We start from the raw sequence: 13,935 nt of genomic DNA on the forward strand, positions 1-13,935 counted from the left end.
AGCCTGTGCACTTCACTCTTAAGAAAGAAAAGCTACCATTTGTTTCCTTCCTTTTCTCTCTTTTTTAGTAATCTATATATATCAATATATATATGTATATATATATTTTACCCACAGTGTCTATACAATTCCTGAGCAAGTTTCAAAACCAAAGGGACTACTTCCTTTCACCCTCTTCAAAGCAGTTGGCTTCGATGACTTCTGACTATAAAATCAAATCTACCTCAAAGCCCAAAGAGTTATCAACAGTGATATTTAAAAGATATGCCATGGATTCTACAGCAATGCCAAAGGAGTTACAAAAATGTTTTTGGTTTTATTTTTTAACCCACATAAACCACCCAATCATATCCCAGAAAGGTCACCATAAACAGCCAGAAAAGTGCCTTTCTATAGAGTTCATTAATCTCATGAATTCAACCTGCGTGGTCACCCCTCCCTCTGACCTATGCTTTTATCAACCGACTATAAGTGCAATTAATAGCAAATATCTACCAAGTCAGAGACTGGTTGGGGTGGCCCACATGTAAGGCATTCTGGTAGGCTTCTAAGGCACAGATTTCATATTGGTGTCTATATCAACTGTGTCACGCCAATTTTATTTACAGTTGTTTCTCCTACCTTGAACTTTAAGACAGATTACGTAGAAGGCCCATAAATGGATTATCTATGACCCTCTCTATGAAGCCATTTACCCCAAATGACGAGAGGGTGAGATGATGAAGGAGATTAATGACATAGCTGAGAAGTCTGCTATTCCCAAACAAATTTAGGAAAAATGAAACGATCAGAGCAATGCAGGTGTGCTCCGAATCGTGGGGCCGCCTCGCAGGAGGAGAAAGAAGGCTGTACCAGGGTCTGTGTCTTTATGCAAATCCCTGCGGGTTCTGGTTTAACTGATCAGGGTAGGATCTGAAAAGCAGCAGTTTAGAAAATGCTCTTCAGGCGATTCCAACACGTGGCCACAGCTGAGAAGCAGTGGTGTGGCGCAGATGCAGAGTGGTAAGGGAGTGGAATCACCGAATTCCTTGCACCTCTTGCTTCTTTTTGTAACTTCTATTTGGCCTCCAGAGCAACCTCGCTATACTTGGACTTCTGAGGATGCAACCACAGAAACTTGATACTGTGTCCAGGAAATGTTACTTTCTAGATGTCTGTTAGGAGAACTGACTTTAAACCTCTGTCTGAAAGAGAAACTGGCCCACGGTGGCTACCATGTCACACTCTCTGTATTTGATTCCCCACCTCTTCCTCTTATTTTACCATTGCCTATGGATTTACACAAGATCATCTTTGCCCCGTCTTTCCATTCTTCCTTCGGAGTCTGCATCTAATTCTATCTTTACCAATTCTTCCACCATTAATTCCGATTTTCAACCTCTCCTTCTACTCTAACATTTCTAAAACTTCCCTGAAGAATCACTTCGAATACTTTTTTTTTTTCAAATTTCTTGCTGAGACTTTAGTGAGCATCAGATCACCTAGCATTCTTGTTAAAAGCAGGTTCCTGGGTTCCAACCCTGATCACCTCAATCAGAATTCCCAGAAGAGAGATACGGTAATTTACACATTTAATAAGAACCCAGACCTGGCTATTGACCAGCTCAAGGGGACACGACTCTCACTGTGCTCTAGACAGCAAGTGTCCCTAATGAGGGAATGATGACTCCAGCTACTTCTTACCATGAAGAAGTTTGGGAATCTTGCTGAGAAATCTGCAAGTTCATTCTCATTTTCTTTGCAAAGCTCACCTTTCCCAGGAAGATTGTTTGACCTGGGAAGGCTTTGTGGGAGAAGAGAGAATTACTAATTTATGAAACATAAAGAAATGGTCAATTATTGAGGACAACGGAAAGGCTACGTTTGTCTTGGCTTTTAGGAATGTTGATTGCAAAGGCTACTACTTGACATTGATCGAGCTCTTATCTATGTCAGGAAGTTGCCGAGTGTCATACCTACGTATTCATTTTTTTTTCCAATCCCCTTTCCATCTCCATCTTTATAGATGAGGAAACTGAGGCATAGAAAGGTTGTATAATGTGAGCAAGCTGCTAAGTGGTGGAGGTGAAATCTGAACACACTTGGCTTGGCTCAAGACCCTGGCTCTTAATTCTCTAAGGTTCTGTGTAGGGGCATTAGGGGCATTCACATGTAGGGTATTCAATCAGCAGGGGGTGTGATGTCTCCATGGAGGAATTTCTTAATATCGCTCTGAATCTTCCATTCCTCTGAGACAACATAATATAGTGTTTAGATTCCTATTTAAATATGATATGACTGAGGTTTGAGAGAAATAAGGATAGTCTGCTTTAACCACAACTGGACATGATGGAGTAGCATATGCCATGGTCTTTTTATTCTTGTATCTCCAGACTTGCTTATCTTTAAAGATGGTTTCATAGGTCAACCATCTAGACTCTATAGCTGCCTCAGCTGGTGGTGCATTTAAATTAGTCCTATAGACTGCCATACAACACTCTCCTATTCGACTTTTTTCCTTAGGCTACATCTCATCTCTTTGCAATCTTATTTCTTCTAAAAATTACCCATGGCTGAATTCTAAGAGTCAATTAAAAATAGTAGCCAGCCAAGATTGCTGGAGGGGATGTACGAGACTAGCTCTCAAGTCACGGAGTGAAATTCTGGTACAGGCAAGTGGAAGGCCAGACAGTCAATGTTTCCTGCATTAAAAATAAAACTGGTTTTAAGTTTCATTGTTAAAGATTCTGGTCAATTCTCATTCTTTGGCCTCTTATTTCTGCTATATCACTATTGTTAAATAAAACTCAGGACTGGTATCATTCATAGCAAGATTCTTCTTGTATCCAATGCTCTCAATACTGAACCTAAAACACACACACACACACACACACACACACACACACACACAGATGTGTATTTAAACCCCTCCAAGGACATCCACTAGAAAATCCCTACAGCCAAGAAGCTGGCCTTCTGGCCTGGGAGAGTAGCCAACATATCCCAAGACAGTAGTGAGACAAAGTCAAAGTCTTTCTACCTGTAGATTCTGGGGTATCTATATTGGTTCTAAGGCAGAGGTTCTCAACCCTGACTGCCCAGCTAGGATTTTGTTTTTTTACAAAAAAAATTTCAGCTGGGATTTTTAAAAAATAACATAACAATGACCAGACCCATTCACCAATCATTTAAGTCAGAATCTTTGAGAGTGGTCCCCACGTACAGGTAGTGCCTGAAAGGCCCCTCAGGTGATGCTAAACTGTCAGTCTGTCAGCATGGAGAACTCATCTCTCAGTGAATGAACACTTCTCTGAATATGGGTGTCCTCCAATTGCAGGAAACAGAGACTTGTGTCTCCTAGGTTTACAGTAAATGACACTGGTTTGATGTTAACATTTTATAATTATTGATTATTGGCAATTATAATATATCTTACTCATTGTATCATTTATAATTTGTAATCATTTTATAACTATGCTTAACAGGAAGCTTCCTTTTATACATGTAAAATTAAGGTGGAAATCCAGAATAATCAGGTTATTCTTATTATTCATCTTAAAAACTTGCTGGAAGAGCCATATGGAATTCAGCCATGAGTGTTTTCTGAATATTGAACATAATATGCAGAAATAAGATGCTCCTCTTAAAATTCTTATTGCTGACTTCACTAAAGAGTTGCTCATGCCATTCATTCAACCCTCAGACAGTAAATGAGGAGTTTGCCTCATAGCAGGCACTGAGCTAAGCCTGGGGGGACTGATACTGTACTCACAGCCTTTAAGTCACTGTGGAGTATCTGTATTGGGCTTGCCTGTCCAGAAGCTCATAATCTAATTTATATGTCAATTTTATCACCTAGAGAGGGGGACTTGCCTGTAATCAGTATTTTACCTCCCTTCCCACATGCAGTACTAATACTCTTCCAGAATGGGACAAACCCCATTCAGATTCATATATTTTTTCCTACCATGTTATTTTTATTCATATTTTAGCCCTGTGTCATAAGTAGTTCAACAGGCTGTGGCAAACTATAGAACGAGGAAGGGCATCAACAAACAAGCAAGCAAATAACCAAATAGATCGACTACAGAATGCTCTAAAAGGATCTATGCTGATCCCTTTCTGAAAAAGGGAAAATATATTAAAATATATATAAAAACATTTAGACACAGTTCCTATTGCTAACATTGCATACGTTAAAAAAAAAAAACCAAAAAAACCTTAAATGGCAAAGGAGATAAGGGCTGTGACTCTGTCCCCAATTTGAATATTCTACCAAAAAAGCTCTGAGTTTTGGAAATTCAAATCCAAGTACGTCTTCACTACCCGGAGACCTTGAGAACAGTCTACTTTTGTCATTTCAGTTCTCCCCACATTTAACATTCTCCCTGGTTCCCTCTCTACTTCTTTCCTAGGCTCAGGCGAAGAGAGCTAACTAATCATGACTCTGGAAGCCACGCCCTGTCACGTACAAGCCGCATTCCACTCGAAAAATCATTTCACCTTTCTGGGCCTCAGTTTCCTCATTTGGAAAATGGGGATAAAAGAGTGCATGACCATTTGTGCAGACTGAATGAGACAAGGAATGTAAAGTCACTGTATTGGGACAAAAAATGGGCTTTTTTTTTGCTTTAGGCTGTGTAGACTCAGCATACAAAGGATACAAATTCTATTTCTCTCCTTATCCAAAGAAATAGGCAGGCAACTGGTTTTTACAAAAGTCTAAAGCAGTGTTAACTTGGGGGTTGGGTTTACACTGGGAGACAGGCCATTTCTCCTACAAAGCTGATGCATCCGGGTAGCCTGAGTTGCTCCCTGGGCAGAAAAGAGAATTAATGTCCAAGGAAAAGGATTAACAGGAAGGACAGGCTATTTGATCCCATGGTTCCCAACGTCTGTTGCCCAACCTATTTTTTTTATATTCCTAGGGTGGAAGTCAAGATTTAAAAACAAAACCAAAATTACTTAGCTAAAACCTGTTTCCACAGGAAAATCCTTTTTTTTAAAAAAAAAATCAATAGCCAAAAAAAAAAAAGAAAAGAAAACCATCATTCAGTGATGCTGATACTACTATTACTAGTACTACTAATTTCTACTGCTACTAATATCCTGACTGCTCCTAACTGTCAGGTTCCATCTGAGGGGCCTTCTGTTCATGACCACAATTAATTCTCACAACAACCCAATGAGGCCATGACCACTCATTATTCCCACTTTATAGATGAGGCAGCTGAAGATCAAATAGTTCAATGAGCCTTCCCAAATTACCTTATGCAGTAGCTCACTCTACTGAAATTCAGATCCTGGTCTAAAGCTACATCTGGGATTATATTCTATGTATCGATAGCAATGATTTTCTACTGCATATATAAATCAAAGAGTACATACAGTAAGTATAAAAGATCCTGTTTCAAATCCTGACACAGCCCAGCCACCTATAAGTCCTGGGCTGTTGAGCAAGGCACAGATTCCCACAATGTCAGTGTTACAATGGGTCTTAGAAACTGCCTACTCTAAAAATGACCTTGCACTTTTAAACGCATTTAATTTACTTGCAACTGCCTCTACATATTTAATGCTTACACATACTAGCATACACTCTCAAACATCTGTCAGTCGGCAACATTTGTACTATCTCTTTCAGTTAATAACATTCACTTTCTTCATCTCTTTCTGACTCTAATTGGGATGATGCTCTCATTTAGCATATGAAAAAACTGAGGATCAATAAAGTTAAGATAGATCAGATGGGTCCAGGGTCCATTGTATACTGGTGTGAATCTATTGTGTAATCAACAAGATTATTAGCACAAAATCACTTTCTCTACCCATGGATCTTTGGGGGGATAAAGAAAGGATTGTGGCCCTAGGCCAGTTGAGGGAAGAAGTCAAAACAGAATTGATTTTGAGGGATGCCTAACCATGGATAGCTCTTATTTTCTCACTGAAGAAAGGGGAGTAGATAGGCGATGGCAATAACCCAATAATTTACAAAGACAAATCCTCTTAGATTCTGCAAGGTTTGTGGAGGTAGAACCCTGTGTCGACATTATTTACTGTACATTGGGGTAGAACTGGAGCTTGTCTTCTAAAGCAGAACTTCTCAAACTTCATCCATATCACTCTGAAATTGTGAAAGTGCAGGTTCTGGTTTAGCAGGGCTGGGGTGGGACTTGAGATTCTACATTCTCGCAAGTGCCTGGTGAGGCAGAGATTGTTGGTCTGGAAACTACACTTTGCATAGCAAGGCTCTTAAGACTTTGAAAATGACCCAGGCACAACTTGAAGTTTCATAAGAGAATAAGGTAGTCACCTTTTCACCCTTTTAGTTGTGAATTTTAAGTTTGGGAGTGAGAAATTGAAGAAAATAAACAAGAATAGTATGGAAACTATCATTCTGGGGAAGCAAGGGAGCTGGTATTTCCAGGATGAATTTTTAAAATGCCCACCATCCCTATGACCTGGGCTCATAATCTACTTCTCTAACAATGTAGAAATGGTGAAGAAAACAAGTTCTTCATGTTTGAACACATTCTAAAATTTTACATCACAAAATTAGAACAGTGAAAGGAGTCAAGAAGGGAGAGGCTGCTAGAAGCATCGAACAATCTTAGTTTTCCATCTAAAGGAATTCCAGGCCTGCAAAAGTAGGGGGAACCACTGATTAAGGTTCTCAGACATGTGGTATTATTTTTATAATTTTAGGCCAAAGCATTTCCATCTAAACAGTTCATTAAGAGAAAAGGCTGTTTGGCTTTATATGTCACCTCCCTGAAATTTATTAATCTATTTGAAAAGTCACACATCATAATGCAGCAACAATTAGCCTGGAAACAATGACAAAATCGACTACTTATCCCGGATAGAGGTTCTCTCTTGCTCTCACCCAACAAACTCCAAGCTCCCCAAACCCTGATAGGAGTCCCTCCTCTAAATGTTTTGTGTGTTAAACACAAAATGCACTACAGTTGTGAGGACATTCTAATTCGAGAGGAGTCAATCGTTGGGCTTCACACCAAGGAGAAAAATCAAAAGAAGCCATTTATTTCTGCCTCATGACTTCCCATGCATTTGAGATCATCTTGAAATAGAAATCAGTTCTTACAGAATAGAATTCAACTTGTGTCCATAGGTATAGTGTCAGAGCTTGCTCTGATAACTTTAAAGGAAATACTAGACCTTTTTAGAAAAAAGCTCCACCGTATCCCCAAAGACAGCATCTATAGTATACCCCCCTAAGGACTAAATAAACGGATAATTAAAACCCAGTCAACCAAACAAGAAAAACCAAGGCCAAGAAGTGGTGGGGTTTCACTTTTATTTGTGCTACATGCACAAATGCTTTCTGAGCTAAGATTCCATCTTGTGTATGTTCTCTTTTTCTACTTTCCTAGAATCCTGTCTTCCAAGAGGGAGGTTCTTTATCTGCAATGGCAATGGCTCATCACGGGCCTTGGCGTGTTCTCAACAGACCTACCTCTAGAAAGCCGCTTCCTCACACCTGCCTCTAAACGCTTCACCGTTGACGGGCTCTGATGGTGCTACTTAAAAGATAGGCTTTATTTGCTTTTTTGTGGCCTATCAAGTCAATGATCTGCAACCTGAAAAGTGTGCAATTAGGCCATGACATGACCAAAGGAGTTGTTACACCTTGTCTTGTCACTGGCAAAAATGTCTACCCACGTGGCTGTGACAGCCATGGTTTGTTGGGTTTGGAAATTCCTTTAATATCTCCCCAACTCCTTGTTGGTCCAGTCTGTTGACTATTATAGGATTGGTTCTTTTTTTCTTTTTTTAAACTGCTTCAATTACATATTCATCCAATAGTGCACAACGGTTGTTTAGAAGCCATTATAGACTATGGACCAAAGGCAATTAGTTCTTGAAACAAAAACTTGAGCACCATCTCTCTTAACATGTATATGTATGTACATGATGTCTAAAAATTAAAAATAAAAGCAGCTCAGGAAATATATCTATCAGTAACAACCACAGTGCTTCTTAGCATTGAGAGCTTGGCACCCGTAAACCCAAGTTTCAAAAATTACAGGGACGCTACTTACTGCCAAGAGCTATACATTCCCTTCTTCACTATTTCAGAGCCATCTCAATTGCCTTCAAATGAAATCAGTGACAATCTACAGAGCAGGTGATGAGAAAATATAATTATCACAATTTTTTTTTCTTGGAGAATACCCAGTTGGAATCATTTTAAAGGGAGCACTACCATATATACTGGAAGTTTTATTAAAGAAATTTATTTTTGGCCGGCATGTGTGCCTTGTAATGGGAATCTCACAGGCATACATATTTCTTTCTTAGCTACCCTAAAGCTGTCTGGAACAATTAGTTTTACTTTCTCTCCCTGAGGGGGCCCTGAATCACCAAAAAAAGCAAATGAATCTGTTAAGAAACTGAACTTTAAATAAGAAAGAAAAATAAGGATAAATAAAGATAAGAGTCTATGTACATATATATATATACACACATACATATGTTTGACCTGGAGTTCTAATAAAAACGTGGACAGCCTTTTCTAGACACTGTGGCACAGAAGGATATGAATAAAGACATTAGTGACTCATTTCTGCTACATCTTGTTACAACTTGACAGATCGTCTTTTTTTAAAATTGCAGAAGCCAGGAGAGCTCATGAAGATGAGTGAAAATAACAGAAGAGATTTAAAAAAAAAAGAAAAAAAAAAAACCAAGAGGAAGACCAACTTCAACAAAGCACCATCAGAAAAGGTCTAGAGAAATGATTGCAGCTCACTGCCATGTTTTGACTCAACAGTCTAGAATCTAACTCCAGAATGGCTCCATCCTGCTCCCGGGTCCTGATCTCAACTGGGGAGATGGCATGGGCTACTCCTCTGTCTCCTGGAACCTCCATGAACTACACCCTCAGCTCTTGGTTGATTTGAAAATACCACCCTTGGCATCACGAACTTTTACAATGCTCTCACTACATTTTTTCAACAGCAGAGTTCTCCAAAAGGACTGAAAATGTAAATAAAATACATACGGAGTCTAGCATAAGGCTGCCAGTGTTTCCTTTGCCAAGTAAGAACATTAAAAACAACATTGATTATTAAATACATAAAGCTACCATTTGCTATTGTTGTAATTTTATGAACTAAATCTAGTTTTAACACAGCATGTGAGAAGGAAGAATGGTTAAAGCCTGACTGTTTCCTAGAAAAGAGAGCTGACAACCATATGCCGTCGTCCATAGGCTTCTCTTGTCTTAATAAACCAGTAAATATGTCATCAAAGGTGGTTGCCAGGTCTTAAATTGGCCTTGGGAGACACTGCTCTAAACCAAGCACTAGCATTAGATCTTGACATCTCTCCTTGCACACATCACAAAGAACAGGTACCAGGGCTTGCTGCTGCTTTTTAGGCAAAAATAGTTGTAACCCTATCAGACTCGGTTCAGATAAGAGGAACGGAGAAAGCAAGGTGGGCTTCCTCCTTTGTCTTCCCTGCACTGTCTACCCTCGTTAGGGGTTCCATGTTATCCACATATTAAACTTTCTGCATTCTACCACATGGCCGAAAAAGGAAAATCACCAAGTCTATAAAGTACAATTTCTTTTAAAAAAATTAACCTTTCTACAAAAATAAAAGACCCTCAAGTGGTAATACAATTTTCCATTCTGGATGCTCATGGGCATCCATAGTGACAACCTCTTAATTTTTAGTATAGATCATTGGATAAGGACTCTAAATAAAATGGCGTATCATTTTAAATGCAATTTTTTGCCTATTTTAACGACAGCATTTTTCCATTATTTAATCTGTGTCAGGAATTTAAAAAAAAATCCTAAAATAGATAGGGAATAACCTACACTAATGGAAATCAGCTCAAATCCCTTTGCTTTTTCAGTTCAGGTTCAGCTAAGGGTGTACAAAAGGATTTAGTTAGTTCTATTCCTATAGTTTAGCTTATGATGAAATATTATAAGAGAGCATGGAGATCCTTCCCTCCTTCCATCCTTCCTTTTCTTCCTTTCCTTCCTTCCTCCCTCTTTTCTTTTCTTACCACTAATCCACCCACCTATATCTCTCTCTCTTTCTATCCATCCATCTAGCCATCCATCCACTCATCTATGTACGTACATGTATTTACCTCTGTTACCTATATAATTTTAAATAATGGTAGGCCATATCCTCCATGAACCCCCCCAAATATGCCTAATCATCCTTATTAAGTTTTGCAAAATATGAACCTATTTATCTCTGGAATAGAATCTTTTATTCAAAGGTTATGAGTATTAGATTTCAGTGATGTTCTAGCATGTGGCTTGTGACTGCTTGACATTAATAAACTCTGGCCTCTTTGTATGAAGATGTCCCTAGGTACCCTTATGAATCCTTTGTGAGACCCTAAGGCACAGGTGACAGGTGTGCCCACTCACATGTACAGAAAGCAAGACAATTAATATTACAGCATTTTATTCGGGTTTCTATTAAGTTGAGCTGTATGGAATTGCCAAGATTCCACCATTTTTGTCACACAAAAACAGCAATTTAATACAGTCAATACTGTATAATTTAATACTGTACAATTTAGTACAGTCTAATGTAATGTTGGCAATAAAACTTTAAAGGTCTCAAAAAAAAAAAAACAAACAAAAAAGGTATAAATTAAAACCCAATTCTATTGCTTATGGTCCCTTTTGCTCAGTCTAGAGACACCTGTGTGGCCTGGTGCTACAATTATACGTCAAAAGCTTCTTGGCATTTGGGGATCTTTACAAGAAATGCATATTTTATGTGAAAGGAGAAACGACCCCTGGTAACTATCAGTGCAATCAGATTGTGATGAAATTTCGGAGTGAAATACTCTGTATTGCTTCCTTCTCTAGCTGGTCTATACCGAGCTACTTTCTGCTCTAATGTGGAGGGACGTTTTCATGCACTGATCATTAGGAAATGTTAGAGTGTTAGCAAGCAGGACAAGCATGATAAATGTCTGTCTTTTTGGTGAGATAAAATTTTCATCAAAGCTATGTACACATCATACATATTTTCCCAAATATTTGTGGCACAATTCATTGCACAGGGAATCGTCACCCCCACCCACCTCCCCGTTTCACTGCTGAAAGATGCAACACCGACCAAGTCATAATACACAAAGAAAACAAGAGCCAGTCCATAAAGAGAAGCCTGCCCCCAGGCTTAATTCAAGCAAGCCATTCATCAAGCTGATGTGATGGACCGGTCCCATCCAGAACGTACCACAGACACATCAGCAACACCAAGTGGCATGCAATGACCGGATGACCGAAGGCCCCACCGCCATGCTTTGATTGGTTCAAGCTCAGAAAACAATCTCCTTTGAGAGTTCAGACAGTTGGCTTTCCATCAACCAGTGTGAGATTTAACATAAAGATCTGGTGAGGTCAAGTGCTTACCAAATGTTTCCTAAATGCCAGAAAAAGATGCTCACCTATCCCCAATTAAATTTGTCAATGAGACTATAAAATTACCCAGTCCAGTCAGGTCTTTTTCTTTTGGGGAAATCTCTGCCCACACCAGATGGTCTTTATTCAGGAGGTCAACATTCAGAGATTCTCAGGTTGCTCCGACATAATCAGCGTGTGATCATTGAACGAAGAAGATGATGGGCAGGATGTTGCAAGGTGCCTATTAAGGACCTTCTGGACGGTTCTGAGGTTACTGGAGTTCAATATTTTGCAAAAGTCCCTGAATCTTTAATTTGATGAGGGCATAATTTGTGCTGATAAAAGGTAAAATTCTACCAACTGGGGACATCAAACTTCCTTTGCTTTCAAGACGTCTGAAGAGTTAATCTCATGATTACAGGGAAAGTTTGTTGCAGTTTCTCTTTTGATCAAATTGACAGCCAGTGAGCATTACCCAAAACATTCTCAGTTCCTGCTGATTTTACTTCCTATTCCGAAGAAGTTTCTTTTTGTGAAGAAGTTTTTCTCTTTGTCATCCTGCCTGTCTTCTAGGCAAGAGGAACTAAGAGTCTATCACTACTGATATTATGCTGTGATGGTATAAAAATAATTGCTTATATGATTGCTATTGCTGAGATAAATTCTAAGTACTTAGCATCTTTCTTCTACATTCAAAAGCTGTTCTGATCATTTCACACTTTCCCCCAAATATGTGTCTTCTATAAAATGTTCTTCCTTCTCTATATCTGCTTATTAAGAGTAAAAGGAAGAACCATCATTTAATAGAGACACTTTAAAAGTCAAACCAAAAATATCATTTTAAAGACTGTTTTCTGGGAATTTACCTATTACTGGATTTACCTTCAATGAATAATTGCATATGTGGCAACTGTCTTGCTTATAATAAAGTTAAATAGGAATGCTAATCAATTTCCACAGCAACGAAGAAGACCTAACGTGCAAATTCCTCTAACGAACAACAAGAGGCCAATTACATGGACAAGAGTATAGTTAGTTGGTTTCTTCAACTGAAACGCTTACGCTAAAGTGGGAATTGCAGAGTTATTAAAGATTTACCAATCCAAAAATGAGGACAATCTTTCAGTAGGACAAGTTGCCAATGAGAAACTTCAATAATACTGAAATAACAGATTTTATACATATATCTGCCCATATGGTGCTCCAAAACGCAGATAATTTTAACTTAATTTTTAGATGAGGGCAAGTAGAGATGGCTAGATTCTCAAGCAATTCCATTGAAGACTAGTATTAAACATTGTTTATTTTTTTTTCCGAATGTCTAGATCAGTCTTATTGAAGAAGGCAATTTAAATTATATCTTTGTAATTAACCTTTTTTCAACTTGGGGATAGATGCACTTATACTGAAAAGCAAGATAAATATTCAAAGAAATAAATCTGTTTAAGACTCTCATAATTATACAGCAGACTAAAGTTACTATGATTATAATTATATACAAAGTGGGTGTTTGAGAATTTAGCATCCAGAGATATTTTCATAAAAATAATTAAGGGTTGTAGCTGAACCACATTACAATTGATACTGTGTGAATCTTCAGCGTGCAGAATTTAATAACATTAAGCCTTTTCCTTTATAGAGTGATCTTAAGTATTTCAAGATTGCCATCATTTTTATTAGCCTTATTGACCCTGCCTAGTTTCCTAATCCATTGTCAAAGTGTATTAAAGATAACAACCTCCGTGAAACATATTTTGCATCTTGGCAACTGATTACTGGGTAACTGGATAATTTATGTATTTACAACTGTGTCTTGACAACTATTTTGGGTTTCTTTGAAGGCCTCCTACAGCCTTGAGAACTTGTTATGGCTATTTATAAATAAATAGTAATAATAATAAAACACCTGCATAAAGCCTGACGGCAGATCTCAACTCTATCTTGCCAAAGAGCCACTTGTTACAAATTTATGCATGGGGTTTTCCAAGTGCAGCTTTGAGGGCTCAGGGATTTATTTTGCTTTATTTTATCTCAGAAGAATTCCGTAGCTACCGTGCGCCAACCACACACCTTGTGAGGGATGGGATGGAAGTGCAGAGGAAGCACACCACAGCAAACCGAGGGAGGAACTAGATCACAACAGGCCAGGAAGGAGAACCGGTGGCGGCCGCGGACACTCTCCATTCAAAAGTCAAAGACATCCGCCTGCTTACCTGTCTGACCCAGCATGCCTCAGCCACACATGCAAATTGTTACCATTATTGTTTAATTCATGAAACACATTTTTAAATTAAAGGAGTCATTACCAAAAATAAGCACCCTCAATGACATTTTTGCATGCAGAGCATCGGAACATTCACATTTATGTCCTCAGAAAACAGAAGCCAAGGAGTTGCATTCAATATGGAAACATACACTTTTCTTTTTTCAAGGCAACGGTACAAAAAATAGCTACGGCTTGCCGTTTCGGGAACCAACTCATCTGTTAGGCCTGGGTACCCCCACAGCCGCACCCCACCCATCCATTCCGACTTCTGCCTTTCTC

General features: G+C 38.7%; 1 protein-coding gene across 36 annotated transcripts in view; it reads right to left on the reverse strand.

Annotated features, from left to right (window-relative positions):
- The window catches only part of RBFOX1 (RNA binding fox-1 homolog 1), a 1,926,172-nt gene that overhangs the window by 18,509 nt on the left and 1,893,728 nt on the right, over nt 1-13,935 (reverse strand). The window lies entirely within an intron of this gene.

Source organism: Eulemur rufifrons, chromosome 14 (assembly GCF_041146395.1).
Source record: "Eulemur rufifrons isolate Redbay chromosome 14, OSU_ERuf_1, whole genome shotgun sequence".
In the NCBI taxonomy this organism is placed as follows: domain Eukaryota; kingdom Metazoa; phylum Chordata; class Mammalia; order Primates; family Lemuridae; genus Eulemur; species Eulemur rufifrons.